At 48.5% G+C, this 16831-nt stretch overlaps 1 protein-coding gene across 3 annotated transcripts in view; it reads left to right on the top strand.

Moving 5' to 3' along the window:
• Window positions 1–16831, top strand: part of GDPD5 (glycerophosphodiester phosphodiesterase domain containing 5) — a 179172-nt gene that overhangs the window by 6998 nt on the left and 155343 nt on the right. Inside the window, exon 1 of one of the 3 annotated variants that reach the window (XM_062567454.1) lies at window positions 1055–1115. The exons of the other annotated variants lie outside the window; for them this stretch is intronic. The gene's annotated coding sequence lies outside the window, so the exon portion shown is untranslated. Of the gene's footprint in view, window positions 1–1054; window positions 1116–16831 lie in introns of those variants that run through there. 3 annotated transcript variants of the gene reach the window in all.

Below are 16831 nucleotides of genomic sequence, written 5' to 3'. Positions count from 1 at the left end.
TTTACAGAAGTGGGTTTTGTCTAGGGAACTGTTGCAAACGGCTTACCTGCTGCAGTCCATCCGCTGGGCTGGTGCACGACGACCTCGAACTGCACTTGGCTGAGCACCGACACACTGGGAAGCCTTGGTGAGGCTGGTGACCTGCCCTGGTGTCACCTGGATAAATGCCTGGGCTGATGAATGGGAGCGAGAGGCGTGGGAAGGGAGGTTGGCTGGGTAATAGCAAGGCCGGACTTGAACTGGTGACCTGGAGGCAGAGGTTCCTGCAGGGCTACTGGTCCCTCGTGGCTTTATCTTCCTGATGTGCTAAACACTATCGCGTTTCAGCGGGAGCGTGATCAGCTAGCGGGAACGGAGCCTGTGAGTTTATTTTATTGCGAAGCTGTAACCTGGAGTCCAGACTTCTTCTTAGAGATGCCCTGTGGTGAAGCGTCACAAATCCACATTTAAAAGCGGAATAAGCTTAAACTAGGCAGTCTGTGTATTTCTAAAAAGCGTCAGCTTATATGTCGCAAGAGTCCTAAAAGCTCAGCTTTGGGGGTAACAGTCTGGTAGTAGAGTACTGTGTTAGTGTGAGTGAAGGTCTCACGGGTCTCTCCTGCCACGCAGGGACAATGTTGTCCCCCCCCTCCCAATTTCCCTGTGCTTCATAGCTCTGCTGCGGGCTACCTGGAGGGAGGGATCTGGACCACTAGTTTCCCGCCTGGCTTAGCCAGGGATTGAGGGAGGCCTGTCCTTCGAGCAGCGCGCAGGCTAGACGCAGGGCTTTCCTTGCCAGGAGCTTGAGGCTACGTGAGGTGAGGAGCGGAGAACCCCTGAGGTAGGGGGAAATGGGATCAAAAGACAACTTTTCCCCTATATTTCTGAAGCTTCCCTGCCTGGGCATTACGTGCTCCTCTCTATCTCTGCTGATGTTTGCAGCGGTGATAAGACGGGCTCGGTAACAAGCGTGCTCCGCTGCAGATAAAACGGACCGTGCGCAAGAGCTGTTCCAGCTGGGAGCTTATCAGCTCTACTAAAACTGTAGCGGTCGCCAAGGCTTGAGAGAGGGGGACGCCCTTGGTCCTTTAGCAGGACCGAACTGTTCGGCAAGGAATTGCCCTGGAAGTGCTGCTGTAAGTCCTTCTTCAGTGCTTTGCTTTCTTAGGGAAAGGCAGTAGATAATTTGGGGAAGGAGACTTGTAAGTCTGGTGAGCTTCAGTGTCGCAGGGCGGTTACTGCGGTGTTGGTTTGTGTGTGTATTGAGCTGGCTGGTGACCGATGAAGGTGGTGGCTGGTCTCAGCTGGCACTGAATTAAGTTGAGGAATCGACCTTGGTGCATCTCGCCAGGCTGTTCTTTGCTTGGAGAAAGAGCTCGTGGTGCTTTTGTGCAGCGCCATGTGCACAGAGGGTTATTTTCCTGGCTTGCCTTGATGCCCTTTCAGAGCACTGACCTCTGGATGGCAGAAACTCGGGCTGATGTCAGTAAAGGGTATAGACCTCAGCTGGGAATTGCCTGGCTCCTGTTTTGAGCTCAAAGGGCATAATTTTTAGGTGTTCCTATGTGTGACCTGAGCATGTGGAAATCGGTGGGAAGGTTACAGCAGTTTGAGCATGGATATCTTTGGTCCTGGCCTTTTCTAATTTGGACAGCTGACCCAATCTCCACGAAGACACCCCTATCCATGTGGGATTTGCAGCCTGGTGGTCTCTCCAGAAGCAGGTGCTCACAGCTTCTCCCTAAGAAAGGGCTGAGCTCCCCAAGAGGGAGATGTGGTGATACTTTAGTGGAGAATGGAGTGATGAGAACTACTGTTCAGAAACTGTCTTGGTCCTTTGACACGAGGTATTAAAATGTTCGTCTTCTGCCTCCCCGAAAGCTCTTCTAGCAGGACAGACGGAGTCTAGAAGTTGAGACTGGACTGGGATACCACCAAGAATGTAAAAGTCAAGGGCTTTGAAAGGGAGCCTGGTGTGTAGCTGTTCCTACTAGAAAGAGGAGCAGGGATGGGAAGATGTTTGAGTGGTGAGGGTTTTTCTTTTTCTTTTCTGTTTACCTCTGTGTGTGTGTGTGTGTGTGTGTGTGTGTGTGTGTGTGTTAGGCTGCCCTTGACCCTACCTTTGAAAGCTAGAAAGGCTGTGGGGTTTTCTTTGTGCCAGTTCCAGAATAACCTTATTTTCTGTTGCACTGATGTGCTGGGATGGGCCCTGCAGAAGGGCAGCACAGGCGTTGCGTGAAGAAAGCTGCTTTGGGCCAACTAATGGCATGGCAGGAGATGGAGAAGGGAGCAAGCTGGGATTTGGGAGGAGCAATGCTTGTTATGGTCCTGTGGCAGAAATGGATGTTTTCTGCAAAGCCTTGCTTCAGGGTTTCCCCCGGTGGAGCCAGCGTTAGTCCGAGGAATGTCACCCTGGCTATGCTGCAAATACTTCAAATTGTTGAGAAAGATGGCTTTTGAACGAACTCGGGAACAAACAATCATTTCTGTAATGCTCATGGCTGTTGCTAACTGCCACGTGCAAGGCTGATGTGACCCAAACAGGTACTCGGGTTCTTTTTCTTTTTTTTTTTTTTTTTTTTCCCAGCAAACACTTACCTCTGCTCAGCCATGTAGTTAGCTAATGGGGTTTAACACAGCCTCTGATGTTTCTAATTTGGCTTTGTGTCAGAAACCTAATCCAAAAAAGCCAGGGTTTAAAATAAATGGAAAGCTGTCTGTACACCCCGGTTCCCGGGACTATCTAGTTCCAGCACCTCGAGCAGCAAAGGCATCTGATTTCTACCAGAATTTGCATGCTAGCCATTATATCTGAATTGACTCCAAATGCTGTAAAGCTGGAGAGAAATGGCACCTACTGGTACTTGTTACCTGCTAAATACCTTGTGCTTAAGGCGGTGCCTGCTGTGAAATTCCTCTTGCATAAAAACCACCAGAACATAATTACTTGCCAAGGCCTCTGGAGTCCAAGGAAGTGTGTTTTGGAGAGGGGAGAGCTCTGGTCTCTGTGCTGATGTTTCTGGAGAATGTCCCCTGCTATTATGAGGGGATGTGAAGTCTGGTTTCTTGGCAGTGTCTCAGCTCAGCCACTGGCTGCCTTTGCCTGGCTACCCTAAGACTTGTTACCGTGGTTTAGGATTGCCCAAAGCTGATGAGATGTTCTGCTCCAAACTGGCTATTTCAGTGATGGATCTAGTGAGTCTGGCTATAAAATACTGGCTTTTTTTTGGAAGGAAAGGTATGGGATAAATACCACTGAAGACATTTGTGGCTGTCATTTCTACTGAGCCAGCACTTTGACAAGGGTTTGAGTAAAACCTTGTTTAGTCTCATGCACCATCCGGTTTAATGCTAGCTAAATAACAGAGTTGTCAAGAGGAAGCATAAGGCTGAGGCAATATTGCTGGTATTAAAAAAATAAATTTAGCTGCAAGTGGCTGAGCTTTGAAATAAACTGTAGTGTGAAAGTTCAGTAAGTGGATTTGCAGGAATTGCTGAGCTGGTGTCCTGATTCCCCACAGGCTTGTTGCCAGATGGGAGATGCCGGGAGGCAGCAGTTACCTGCCTGTAGGGAAAGACTTGTGCCCCAATAGTAATAAATTTTCCTCTCCTCATGAGACATGAGGACTATATTTAAATCATTTTCTTGTTCTGGAGTTTAAACCAGCTAAAGAGCTGCTGCTTTTAGCTTGCTTTCATGGTGTGAGTGATAGACAGAACAGGAGTTTTCATTCTTCTTGCATTAGTAGAAGAACTGTAAATGCTTGGGGATTTGCCAGGCTGAAAAAATGTTGGTGACATCTTGGCATAGCTTTTGTGGAGACTTTTGTGCTGTGGAAACCCTGGAGCTTTTGGGCCCTTGAGGTCTGTTCAAGCTGTCATGCTCTGCTCCCTGGGTGCTCTGGTTGTGTTATATCACACTACAGCCCAGGCAGAAAGGAGCTTCATTTAAAGGACCTTTTGCTCCACCCTAGAGTTTACATTGCAAAGTGATGGAGCTCAACAGGAAGGATGAACAGGACTTGTTCTTGCAGAAATGCAACAAGAACATCTTGGCCTAATGTTTTGTCCTGAAGAAAGCTAGGCCTTTGCCTTCTGCTCAGCTCAAGCACAGGTGACAGCCATCCTGAGAGCCACGCGTCCTACCAGCTCCATTTCCAGTAAAGATGAGGGCAAAGCACAGGGAAGCATCTCCTTCAGGAAAATCTTGCTGTGCTAAGATGACATTGAGAGCACCTTCAGGGCATGCTCTCTTGCTGGATGAAATGGAGATGAGCTGGGAAAACGGTGAGCTGCAAGCAGAGCACTTTGTGTTCTTCCCTGCAGACACAGAACCCTGTGGAGAGCTTCGGGCTGTGGGAGGACTAGAAAACATCAGGTCTACAGCTTGCTGTGCCTGCAGCTTCAGAATTGTGGTTTGAACTAGAGGTCTCCTTTCCATCTGGGAGCCTGTCCTGAGGCTGCTGGCTGCAAAGATGCAACCTGTAGTCCTAAGCAGAAATCTTTCTCCTGTCTTGAACTAGAGCTTGCTAGTGTAAATAGTTAAGAGATGTTCACTCCCAGGAGCTGGCAAACCCTGCGTCCTTTGGCTGTGACTGGAAGGAGTCTGTGTAAAGTGAGGGTCTTGGGAGAAGAGGTCTTAGTTTTTGTTTGTGCTGTTTAGCTTCTGTTTCCACTTTGGGAAAACTGAGGCACGCAGCTGTCTCTCCTGCCTCTTAAATTAAGAAAAGCTTGAGCTATTGGTTACATGTCCTCAGATATTGCAAGGGGGTTGTGAAGCTATGGCTTCCTAGATGGTGATCTTGGGCTAATTGCACTTCTGACACAGCTGCTCTGCAGGCTTGTCTAGTGGTGTCAGACATGAATGGTTTCACATGAAGAGTTGGATGTCTGATCTTTAATACACTGTGGGATGGGAGAGGCACCAGGAAGCCACATGTGAGCCACCTCTTTCTCGAAGGACTGCTTTTTGAGGGGCCATTGTGCATGACCTTGATACTTGCATCTTGGAAGACTGATGTAAATAGCATGGATAAATCCCATCTGTGGGAGCTGTGTTATCTACACATCAGCCTTCTCTATGCTTACCCAGTGAAGAGCTGCAAACAAGCTGTCGAGCACTTGTATGTCAAGGGAGAGAAGGCTTGCTCCTGGAAATCATCTCCCCTTAGATGGGCTACTCAGCCTGCTCCCACTGTGATGCTGTTAAGTTTGAGCTAGTAAGCGTAACTTTTCGAGTGCCTACTCTAAGAAGTGGAGAAACAGCATATTTTGCCTACTGCAAAGGAAAGTTGTAAGAGCTATCACAGAGAACCTGAAGGTGTTAGTTGGGCAACCTCAGAAAAAGAGCTGGGTGGCTTCTGTAGGGAGGAAGGTGACTTGGTGGAGATACCTCTTGGTGCTGCATGCTTTGTTCCAATTTGTTGCCTGCATCAAAAGTGGTGTGACACGTTTGAAGGATAGGTTTTTGGAAGGTGGTAAGGGCTGAGATGTACAAGAGGGTCCAGAAGAGGCTATGTAGGAGCTTGGACTCTGTGCCTAGCTGTCACAGCTGAATTCATATGTGGGTGGGAGAACTGTAATAGAGCAAAATTAGTCCTCTGTGTAATGTCACTGTTTCATGTGAGCAATGATACAGAGCTTTTGGAGCACTGTGGCCAACAGAAATAGAGCACATAGTATGGGATAAGAGAAGGGAATCTGCAGTAGGTTTCCCCACCCTTCAGCTTTCCTTTTTTAACAACCTTTCTCCAGCACTTTAGCCAAATGCTGAACACTTAATTTGTGATTTTTACGTGGTGATGGATGGTAATTCAATACGACAAATATTTCCAGCTTTGGATGCAACTTGCCAAAAATAGCTGGGATCTCTGTGGGGGCTGGCACTTGGCAAAGGGCACTGCTCACTTTATCCTCAGCGTGCCAGTGGGCTGAGTTCATGGAGCATCTTTAGAGCCAGCGGGGTGTGCAGGTGTTAATGGGAAAACCTTCTCGCTGCTGCTGCAGTGACACAGGGATGGTTTTTGCCACCTTCTGGAGTGCTTGCTGTGACATGTTTGGCAGCAAGAGAACTGTCGCATGAGCATCACTCCTTTTAATCGGTAGAATTTGAAAATAAATCCCTGGAAAGCCCCCTGGAAGCAAACAGTGATCGTGATGCTCAGGGGTCTGCTGTGCTTCTAGAATATATAGCTTTTCTCACTGGGTTGGCAGTAGCACTGGGACTTGGAATATAATGTCTTCAAACCCAGACAGCTCCCTGCCAAAGTAGCTCGCAGTGATTCAGAGGTGAGAGGAGGTGTTGGTTCCGATAACTAGGGATCATCTCGGGTGGGACTAACATCCTGGTCTCCTGGGTCTGATTTCAGGACCATGAGCTATATTTAGCTGCTTTTATTCCCTGAGAGGCATTTGCAAATGGCACCAAAGGGTCTAACAACTGAACCTGCCTCTGCTGTGCCCTCACCAGCCTGAATTAGGGCAACTCTGGGGGTTACTCGGAGAATAATCTGGGAGGAGGGCAACAGGGAACGCACTGGCTTTTTGCAGTCAATATGGAAATGCTCTATTCTCTCACCCTGGCTGACCCTGGCAGGTCCAGTTTTTGCTGAGAAATGTCTGATAACCCAGTGATTCTCTCCTCGGTGTGGCAGAAGCAACACAATGCGCATTGTCACTGAATAAAATACAAGGAAAAGTGAACAGGAAGGTGGAGCTGCCGAGGGAATGTTCGGAGTCCTTGAAGGAGTCAGTCCATCCAGGAGGAAAGAAATTAAATATGCTCTGAGAAGTCATTTTCCAGAGGGCTTTGTTTTGATGTGAGTTTGTTTGCTGGCATGCCAGTGACTGGACTGGGGATAGAGGTGGGATTTGTGCGCTGTTAGATGCGGGTAGCTTCACATGTTACCCAAATTTGTGGCTTTCTGGCAATATAGGAACATGTGGTGCTAGTACAGCAAGTACCTGACCTTAACGGGTTTGTCTTCCCTTGCTGTACAAGGCAGGGTGCTTAAACACCTCTATTGACCTCTGCTCAGCAAGTATTCTTGGTACCTGTATTTAGGTACCTGTTCCTGTGAATGCTTGATACTGCAGAATAACTGCGTGGTAATTTCTGGTCTTTTTTGGAAAATATAAATGTGGACATGTAGTAGCCTTAACATGTGGAAGGAGAGCAAAGCAAATCTTTCCAGAGAGCAACTTGCCACCAGATCTAGGTGTGCTGCCATTGACCATCAGCAAGAACTTCAGGGCCAGAAATGGGACTAGCCTCGAGTTTGCAGTAGGGTCGATGCATGGTGTTACTCATGTGGTGGGCTGTGCAGCAGAAACGGCTTCTGAAGCTGCGTGGGATGTTTTTCACCTGCTATCTTCAGAGCTCCCCTTGGTCTCTAGACATGTGCCAAGCTGCCTGGGCAGCAGTTGTGTTTGGACCACGCTGCTTCTCCTTTTCCCCAGTCCTACCACCCTTGGAGCAGGGAGTCAGGGCACTGCTGGAGGGAGGGCTCTGTTCTGCAGAGACCTTTGGTTTCTCTCAGCAAATGCTCGTGCGTTTCAAAGCACAAACCTATCGTGGCTTTGTGTCTGGCAGACCGATACCCTTGACTTCCCTGTGCATGTTGAGGCAGAGATGAGTCCCTCGTGAAACCCTCTGCCATGCAAGCTGCCAGCCACGTGGGTGCAGATGCAGAGCTGCTAGCGCTCAGATACGATGCTGCGCTGCTAGCAGTCCAGAGCTGGTTTGTAGGAGGTGCCTCGCCAATGGGGCAATTGCTAAAAGACATGGCTAGAAGTCTCAGCAGCTTCTCTGGCTCGAAAGGGCCACGTGCACAACAAAACTTCCCACGCAACGTCTGCTGGCCCAGTGGGATTTTGGAAAACACTGGTGAGGGTGCTGACTTCTCTGGCCTCCTTCCTCCCTGCTGACTGAAGTGGTGACAATATCTAGTTGCATCCGAACGGCCCCTAAGTGCAACAACTCTGTAAGTCATTGGCCTCCGCATGCTAGTTTGGCAATGGGGTAACTTGGCCTCACTGCCTGTATTTACAGAGCACAAATGGTCTCCTCACCCAATAGCCTGATTGCTTATAATTATGCTGCTGAAGAAAATCACACTTCTTGTTTCCTGCCTGCATTTCTACTTTCTTTCTGTACCTTTTTCTTTGTTCTTCCAGCTCCCTGATACTTCCTCTACTTTCTGATACTCTGTGCTCTGAAGGCTGTGGACAGTGTTGGTTGGAGTCTGTTACAATCTTTGCACCCAACAAGAAATGAGATTAATGTTGCTGTGGCTCTTGCCAGCATTCCCATCCTGTATATTGGCTGTGTACTGAAGCTTCTTTGGGAAGATTTTTTTTTTTAATGGTACTTTGTTTCTTATTCTTTTTTTTTTTTTTTTTTTAAAAAGGCAAGCGGTCACCTGAATTGCGTATTGTGAGGTTTTTTGCCTGACTCTGACCTAGCTTGTGAAGCTTCAGTAGTGTTGAAAATGGCTTCAGAAACAGTTCTGTCCTCCTCTCACCCCTGAGTCTTCCCCAGGATGATTGCATGCATATGTGTGTGTGTACATTTTATATATATGTGTGTGTGTGTATATATATATATGTATATGTATATATACACAATTTCTTCCATTTACGCCTTTGGCAGTGACTGCAAGACTCCCATTTACTGATGCTATGTGCAGTGCTAGGCTTGCTGCATTGATCTGGGCACTTAAATAGCACAAAAATATCGTAAACCCTGAGGGAAAATCTAGAAGCTAACTTTGGCATTGTGCACCTTTCTGCTCCTTCTGCGGGAGAGCTGTGCTAGGAGGCAGGACAGTAAAGCGCAGGTACTTAGCAGAGCAACCTCAGGGGAATCTTTGTCTTGGTGGAAACAGATGGAGTTTGACTTCATGTCAATTATGAGCCTAGAATAACTCAATCTTGCTGCAGAGGAAGTAGAAAGGTGCAACGCTGCCACAGCCTGGATGCTGACAAGCAGGAATTCAGCTCAGAGGAGAGCTGTGCCTGGCACATACTCTGATTATTTCCGTGCTTGAGAAACTTGGCCACCAAGGAAAACACACTTGTCTTTTCATATGGGCCTTGACTTGGGCAGATGCTAAGCAGACTTTAGGCATGTTTCTCCCTTGCATTTTGGACAAAGGGGTAGCAGGTCACTCTGTCAGCCACTGTTGGCTATACTCTGCTAGTTGTGTGTGGCTTTCCCCCCTATTTTTTTTCCCTTCTTTTCCCTTTTTCCTTATGCTTGAGGCACAAACCCTGACTTTGCAGGAGGATCAGAACTTCTAGGGCTTCCAGCAGTCACCTGTATCATAGAGTCATAGATTCGGTAAGGTTGGAAGGGACCTCTGGAGATCACCTAGTCCAACCTCCCTGCTCAGCAGGGTCACCTACAACATGGTAGACAAGGTTGCATCCAGGCGATCTCCAGAGAAGGAGACTCCACCACCTCTCTGGGCAACCCGTTCCAGTGCTCCGTCACTCTCGCAGGGAAGAAATTCCCCCTCACCTTCAGGCAGAACTTCCTGTGCTTCAATTTCTGCCCATTGCCTCTTGTCCTGTCACACGGGGCAACTGAAGAGTTTGTCCCTGTCCCCTTGACACTCTCCCTTCAAGCACTTGTACACACTGATCAGATCCCCCCTCAGTCTTCTCTTCCCCATGCTGAAGAGGCCCAGCTCTCACAGCCGTTCCTCACAGGGCAGGTGCTCCAGCCCTCTGATCGTCTTCATAGCCCTATGCTGGACTCTCTCCAGTAGCTCCATGTGTGTCTTGTCCTGGGGAGCCCAGAACGGACACAGTACTCGAGATGAGGCCTCCCCAGGGTTGAGTACAGGGGCAGGATCACCTCCCTCCACCTGCTGACAACACTCTTCCTAATGCACCCCAGGAGACCATTGGCCGCCTTGGCCACAAGGGCACATTGCTGGCTCATGATGTCAGTGATCTTCTGGGGTCTCGGCTTTGTGGCTGGATGAAGATACGCAGTCCTTAGGGTTGTGGTTGCAGTCCACCCACTCAATTATTTCATGGTCAAAATAGAGACCTGACAATGAAGATCAAAGAACTTTTCAAAGGGAACTTCTAAATTAGCCTTTTTTCCTCTATGGGAAGAGATGTAGAACCCTGTGAGCTTTGTGGGTCTTCTGGTAGGACCAGGTTTTTGTAGCTCCTGGGCTCTGTAGTTTCTTAAATGAGAACAGAGTTGTTTTTCTCTGTGTGCGTGAAGGCTGGGTGCTACCTGTGGCTGTAAGTTGGACACTATCCCCACATTTCCCAGTCAAACGGGCTGCAAACTGGCTTTGTGTTAATGACCTGCCAAGGTCTCCAGCTAAGTCCATATGGCATAGCTAAGTTAATAGCTATGCAATAATCTCCCATCCCCTAGAATGCAAAATAAAGCTATGGAATTACTCATCCTCAGCCTCTCTGAAAACCCTCGTGGTCATGCTCACTTTGGAAAGCAGTTACTTCTCTGAACACGTGGTCTGTTCTTTAGTCCCAATCTGGGCTTGGCCTGCTAATGTCTGTCTCCAAAGAGTCTACTCTGGTGGAAAGTGTGACCTAGTGTTTTGTATAAATAAATATGTGGCTTCAGGGGAGAGAAAGGTGGTAAAATAACTGTAGTCTTCCTCTTGCAATTCTCTTGGCTGGAAAATGCATGAAGGCATCGAACTGAACACTTGCCCTGTCTGCAGCTTTCATGATGACTTTGACGTGGGAGGAACTACAGCTTGAAAACCTGCCTACCTCAAGCCTAAAGCCTAAGCCTTTGTTTTATCTATCAACTACTCTTATTAAGCTGGGGATGGGGTGTGTGTAGCTCTGCTGCGTGGGTAGCGTCACACACAGATTCCCTGGAGCATGGGACCAGCACGACCTCTCTTTCATCTCTGGTAAAATTAATGGGGTATGTGTCCCCTCAACCCTGAAGAATGAGGTGGAGAAAGCCTGGCAGTGGCAGTCAGCGGAAGCTGTCTGAGATGAAGTGGTGGTGGGGCTGCTTGTTCCCATGGCTGCTGCCAGAGCTGCCTTTCAGAGGGGTGAACAGGAAAGGGAAGTTGCCTTAATTAGGAAGCAAAGTCCAGCTGCTTAGGTGATAGCTGCACTGGGAGGGAGGGAGATGGAGTCACTCAGTGCCTGGCTTTTGGCATGCTTGCTAGAGGAAACCATGTAGTCTCCTGACTTGGAGTTGGTCACCAAATTCTCGTTGTGGCCCTTTGTTTGTCCCCTTGCCTTAGCTGCCCCTGCTCTTGCTCGAGCAGGGAGCAGTATCTTGCATGCAATAGCTGGGAAAGATGAAACTCATTCTCTAAGATTCTTCACAAAGCTGACATTTAAGGGGAAGCTAGTCAGATCCCAGCAGAGATTGATGTCTCCAAAGAGTCTGCCCTTTGTCCTGCCAGCAGCACATGGAGCCAGCCTGAGCCCCTTTGTTTGGTTTGTCTCTCCTCACTTAAAAATAACACTTCCTAAACCCAACATTTAAAGCAGTCATTTGGTCTGCTGGAAAGTCCTTTGAAGCTGCAGGCTGAGGAGCCCTGTGGACGGCATCCATTTGAGTAGCGGTGTTGCAACGTGGTGTATTCCTGACAGTACCATGCCCGGATGCTCCTGCTTGGCTTTGCCTGGACCTGTGATGCTCAGCACTTGTCAGCTCACTGCGGTCAGTGGCTGGCTTACTGGAGAGATTAAAAACATTGGAAGAGGTGGAATAAAGGAAAGACTTGGATGTTGCTACTGCTTGTGGCTCTCTTAACTGAGGCTTAATGTGCTGCAACTAATTTATTAAATCCCTATCTCTTGCCTCAGCAAGCCTGAGCCTCTCCTTAAGTGGCAATAGAAGTTTAAGGCTGCTAGTGTCTGCTAATATTTGGCTTTTGCTTTTAGAGGAAGGAAATGAGATCCTAATCTCCAGATTAAATTGCATCTGCACTTTCATTGAAAAAAAGTAAATTTGTAATGTGCTTAATGAAGCCTAGAAAGTGGGGGCGGACAATGGACAGAAAGTATCTGCCTTTTAGAAACTTCCACCTTCCAAGTTTATTGCAAGACTTTCTATAACTTAATGAATCCTGTGAGCTTTCAGACATGAAATTGCTATTGGAAAGCAGATGTCAGAGTTTAATTGCATGCTTCTTCCCTTAACATTTGGGTTGGAAGTGTTCCCCAGAGACTAGTCTTAGGCTCTGCAGAGATGCCAATGAAAAGCTTTAGGCCAAATTGGAGAGAATTTTGGAAATCTGACTTTGCTTTTCAAACTTCTGCTCTGAGTCTCTCTAACCTGAGACCTGAGGAGTTTCCTGGAGAGCATGTGGGTGTGTTTGTGGGAAGCTGGTAGCTATGGTAGACAATTGCTTTTAGGATTTCCCCTGACACAAAACTCTTTAAGGTTTTATTGCCTGTTTATTTATGAGCCCGTTGCTCATAAATAAAGCTGCCCGTTGGTAACAGGAGAGAGGAGGGAGATCTCGTGGCTGTGAACCCCATGGCTTGAAAGAACAACTTAATGTCAAGCCAGACGTGAGCCGACAAGATCCATTTTTATGGAGGTGAACGGCTCTGCTGCAGCCTTTATCTGCAGGGGACAGACCCCAAGGGTGCCAGAGCACTTTCCTCCTCTTGCCTGGTTCCTCGTGCCCAGGGGTGTGTGAAACACCACAGGTGGTGGCTGGCTGGATGTCGCTGGCTTGAGAGAAAATGAAGGTGAAAATAAGGAAGATTTGGAGGCAGTGCTTTCGGTTCTCAAATGCTAGTTAATGATCAGGTATAGATGTCAGTTGAGGTCCACCCTTATGCCCTGTACTCTTCTTTGAGGACCAAGAACAGCAGTGAAGCTCTGCTCCTGGACCCATGGGTGGCACAGGGCAGAGCGAGCCGAGATCTGCCCATGGGTTGTTACTGCTGCTAGCAGTGAAGGGCAGGGTAACTTTGGTGGGATTAGCATGAGTGTGTAGGAGAGTGCTATGAGAGTTGAATTTTTGAACTCTCGTTTGAAGAAGTCACGGTAAGGCCTTTGCTGAAATGGTGTCAGTAATAAAACAAACCTATTGTAGCTGCAGCATTGTACTAATAGGACTTAACTTCTGCAAACCTTTTGAAGAGAGGGGAATAAAAACCTACCTCAAAGGACCACAGGTATTTTGAGAAGGCTTAAGTGGAAGGAGGAGGAAAACAAATCAAGGTGCGATCGTGTTACAGCAGGGAGAGTTGAACTTAAAACTCTGGGCTCCAGCTCATCACTGTTGCTAAATAGGATGTGGCACAGCCAGATTTCTACTGCCTGTACAAACATCCTCAGAAGAGGAAGCTTCCCTGTTGGGAATAGGGAGGCGACGGCCCTTGCCCATGCTCGCTGAAGGGTGGGAACGTGTCCACCAGTTTCAGCATTTGCAAATTCTCACGTTTTTGAGGTGAAAGGAAACATGGGAGGTTTCTTCCTTGAAGAACAGGTTTTTTTACACTGCTTCCCAAACCCAGTAATTTCTTCTCTTTCTGGCTTGGAGTGAGTATGTGATGTCAGCATGGTGTGGAGTCAGATAGCACTGACCTGCTCCAGGATCCTTGTCCATGGGGTAGGTGCCAGTAGAGACTGGCCAAAATAAAGCTGCAGTTTGCAGAGTCTGTGGTCCTGGAGCTGTTGGATCACCTAGGCATGCTGTAAAATTGCTTCCTAAAGCCTGCTGTGATGTTTTTGTGTGGCTTTTTGTTAAATCTCTCAAATAATGTTGTTTCCCCTTCCTTGGAGCAATTGTTCCTGCATGCAGCTGACTCTTCCTGTCCATCGTAGGAAGTGCTCTAGTGACAATGCACAGGCTAAACTTATTCTCTGCTGTCTCTGATTGACTCTCTGTCCTACTCAGATTCCTCTTATTCCTGTGTAATTTGTGCATGGATCCTTGTCACAGGATCCCCAGAAACATGACCGTGGAGATAGCCATTTCTCTGTGCTGATGGAGAGACTTGGCAGGTCTATGAGGCTGCTGCTTAGTCATGGGAGCAGTTTATACCTGCTGGGCATCTGGGACAGAAAAGCCTCCTGGGCTTCATGATACCACTAGACTTCTTCCCTTGACTTGATATAACCTCTGCTCTGCTGGGCGGCTTCCTTCCCTAAAGAAAGCCTGGTTTTGTCAGCCTGATCCCTGTGCTTGCAGCTACGAGCACTGATTGACTGTGCAGTAAATGGAGGTGAATACCTTCCTCTTCTCAGAGGGGAGGCAAGAGGAATGTAGTGGAGATGGTGTCCATCAAATTATTTGTGGAGTCCTGCCTGGCTGGAAGTGAAACACTAATGCTATGCAGATCCCCATTTCTGAAGTACTGCAGTCTCCTATACTATCTCCATTCAGGGCAGAGCTGTGGTCCATCTAGCCTGACCCTGTTAAGTCATCTCCACGTCAAGGTGGACTTTGCAAGATGGTTTTAAATAAATTACACTCTGAGAAAAGAGCTTGAAGATTTTTTTGACACTCCTTTTTATTCCTTACTAGGGTGTCAAGGTGGCATGGTATAAAGTGACTAATGTTAACAGCCTTTTTTGGAGCTGGAATGGAGGAAGGAGGGAGAATTCTCCTTGGGAGAATTATAGGAATGCTGTCAGAGTATGCAGAGATGTGGTGAGGAAGGCTAAGGCCCAGTTGGAATTGAGTCTGGCAAGGGATGTCAAGGACGACAGGAAGGGCTTCTTCAAATACATCAGCAGCAAGAGGAGGACTAGGGAAAATGTGAGCCTGCTCCTGAATGGGGCTGGGGCCCTGGTGACAAGGGATATGGAGAAGGCAGAATTACTGAATGCCTTCTTTGCTTCAGTCTTCACTGCTAAGGGCAGCCCCCAGGAATCCTGCAGCCTGGATGTGAGGGAGAAAGTCCGGAGAAGGGAAGACTTTCCTTTGGTTGGGGAGGAAAGGATTAGAGACCTTCTGGGCAGCGTAGACATCCACAAATCCATGGGCCCGGATGGGATGCACCCACGGGTACTGAGGGAGCTGGTGGATGTTGTTGCCAGGCCGCTCTCCATCATCTTGGCAAGGTCCTGGAGAACTGGAGAGGTGCCTGAGGCCTGGAGGAAAGCCAATGTCACTCCAGTCTTCAAGGAGGGCAAGAAGGAGGACCCAGGCAACTCTAGGCTGGTCAGCCTCACCTCCATCCCTGGAAAGGTGATGGAACAGCTCCTTCTGGATGTCATCTCCAGACATATGGAGGAAAAGAAGGTGATCAGGAGTAGCCAGCATGGATTCACCAAGGGGAAATCCTGCTTAACCAACCTGATAGCCTTCTCTGATGGAATGACTGGCTGGGTAGATGATGGCAGAGCAGTGGAGGTTGTGTACCTTGGCTTCAGCAAGGCTTTTGACACTGTCTCCTATAACATCCTCCTAGAGAAGCTCAGCAAGTGTGGGTTAGACGAGTGGACAGTGAGGTGGATTGAGAACTAGCTGAAAGGCAGAGCTCAGAGGGTCATCATCAGTGGTGTGGAGTCTAGGTGGAGGCCTGTGGCTAGTGGCACCCCCCAGGGCTCAGTACTGGGTCCCATCCTGTTCAACTTCATCCTCAACCTGTATGAGGGGACAGGGTACCTCCTCAGCAAGTTTGCTGATGATACCAAGCTGGGAGGAGTGACTGATACCCCTGAGGGCTGTGATGCCCTTCAGAGAGACCTGGAGAGGCTGGAGAGCTGGGCAGAGAGGAACCTCCTGAGGTTCAACAAGGGCAAGTGCAGGGTCCTGCCCTTGGGAGGAATAACCCTAGACACCAGGACAAGCTTGGGGCTGACCTTGTGGAGAGCAGCTCTGCAGAGAAGGACCTGGTAAGGCTGGTGGATGACAAGTTGACCATGAGCCAGCAATGTGCCCTGGTGGCCAAGAAGGCCAATGGTCTCCTGGAGTGCATTAGGAAGAATGTTGCCATCAGGTTGAGGGAGGTGATCCTGCCCCTTTACTCAGCCCTGGGGAGGCCTCATCTCGAGTGCTGTGTCCAGTTCTGGGCTCCCCAGGACAAGAGAGACATGGAGCTACTGGAGAGAGTCCAGCATAGGGTGATGAAGATGATCAGAGGGCTGGAGTACCCACCCTGTGAGGAACAGCTGTGAGAGCTGGGCCTGTTCAGCCTGGGGAAGAGAAGCCTGAGGGGGGATCTGATCAATGTGTACAAGTACCTGAAGGGAGGGTGTCAAGGGGATGGGGCTAAACACTTTTCAGTTGTCCCATGTGACAGGACAAGAGGCAATGGGCAGAAATTGAAGCACAGGAAGTTCTGCTTGAAGGTGAGGGGAAATTTCTTCCCTGTGAGAGTGATGGAGTCCTGGACCAGGTTGCCCAGAGAGGTGGTGGAGTCTCCTTCTGTGGAGATCTTCAAGGCCCGCCTGGATGCAACCCTGTCTACCATGCCGTAGTTGATCCTGCTGAGGTTGGCCTAGATGATCTCCAGAGGTCCTTTCCAACCTTACTGATTCTAGGGTAGAGGCCGTTTGGCAGGGAAATTTCCAGAAAACAGTGGGTCTGAGTGTACCTGTGTTGGCTTTGCTGGCCCGTGAGTGAGCATTGCAAGGTCTCATCACTTCCCTGATAGCTGCCTAAACCAGAGAGGAAAAACTAGTGGACTTGCTTGAACCCTATTGTTGAGACTGGATTTATTCTCCAAGAGCGTTTCCAAGGAAAAACTATCTCAAATCGGGCCTCCATAAAGCAGTATGGAGGAAGATTTTAACTGAGCTTTCACCATGTTTGAGTGGATTGACTTGGACCTGAGCAATTTGTGGTGTGGCATATGCAGAAATAATAAGCTCTTGGATATTAAAGGCTTAAGAACAACATAACTGTATAATCAGGTGGTTACTTAT

The sequence above is a fragment of the Rhea pennata genome, chromosome 1 (genome assembly GCF_028389875.1).
Source record: "Rhea pennata isolate bPtePen1 chromosome 1, bPtePen1.pri, whole genome shotgun sequence".
In the NCBI taxonomy this organism is placed as follows: domain Eukaryota; kingdom Metazoa; phylum Chordata; class Aves; order Rheiformes; family Rheidae; genus Rhea; species Rhea pennata.
Note: the sequence above shows the minus strand (reverse complement) of the source record. Positions and strands in the feature narration are given on the sequence as shown.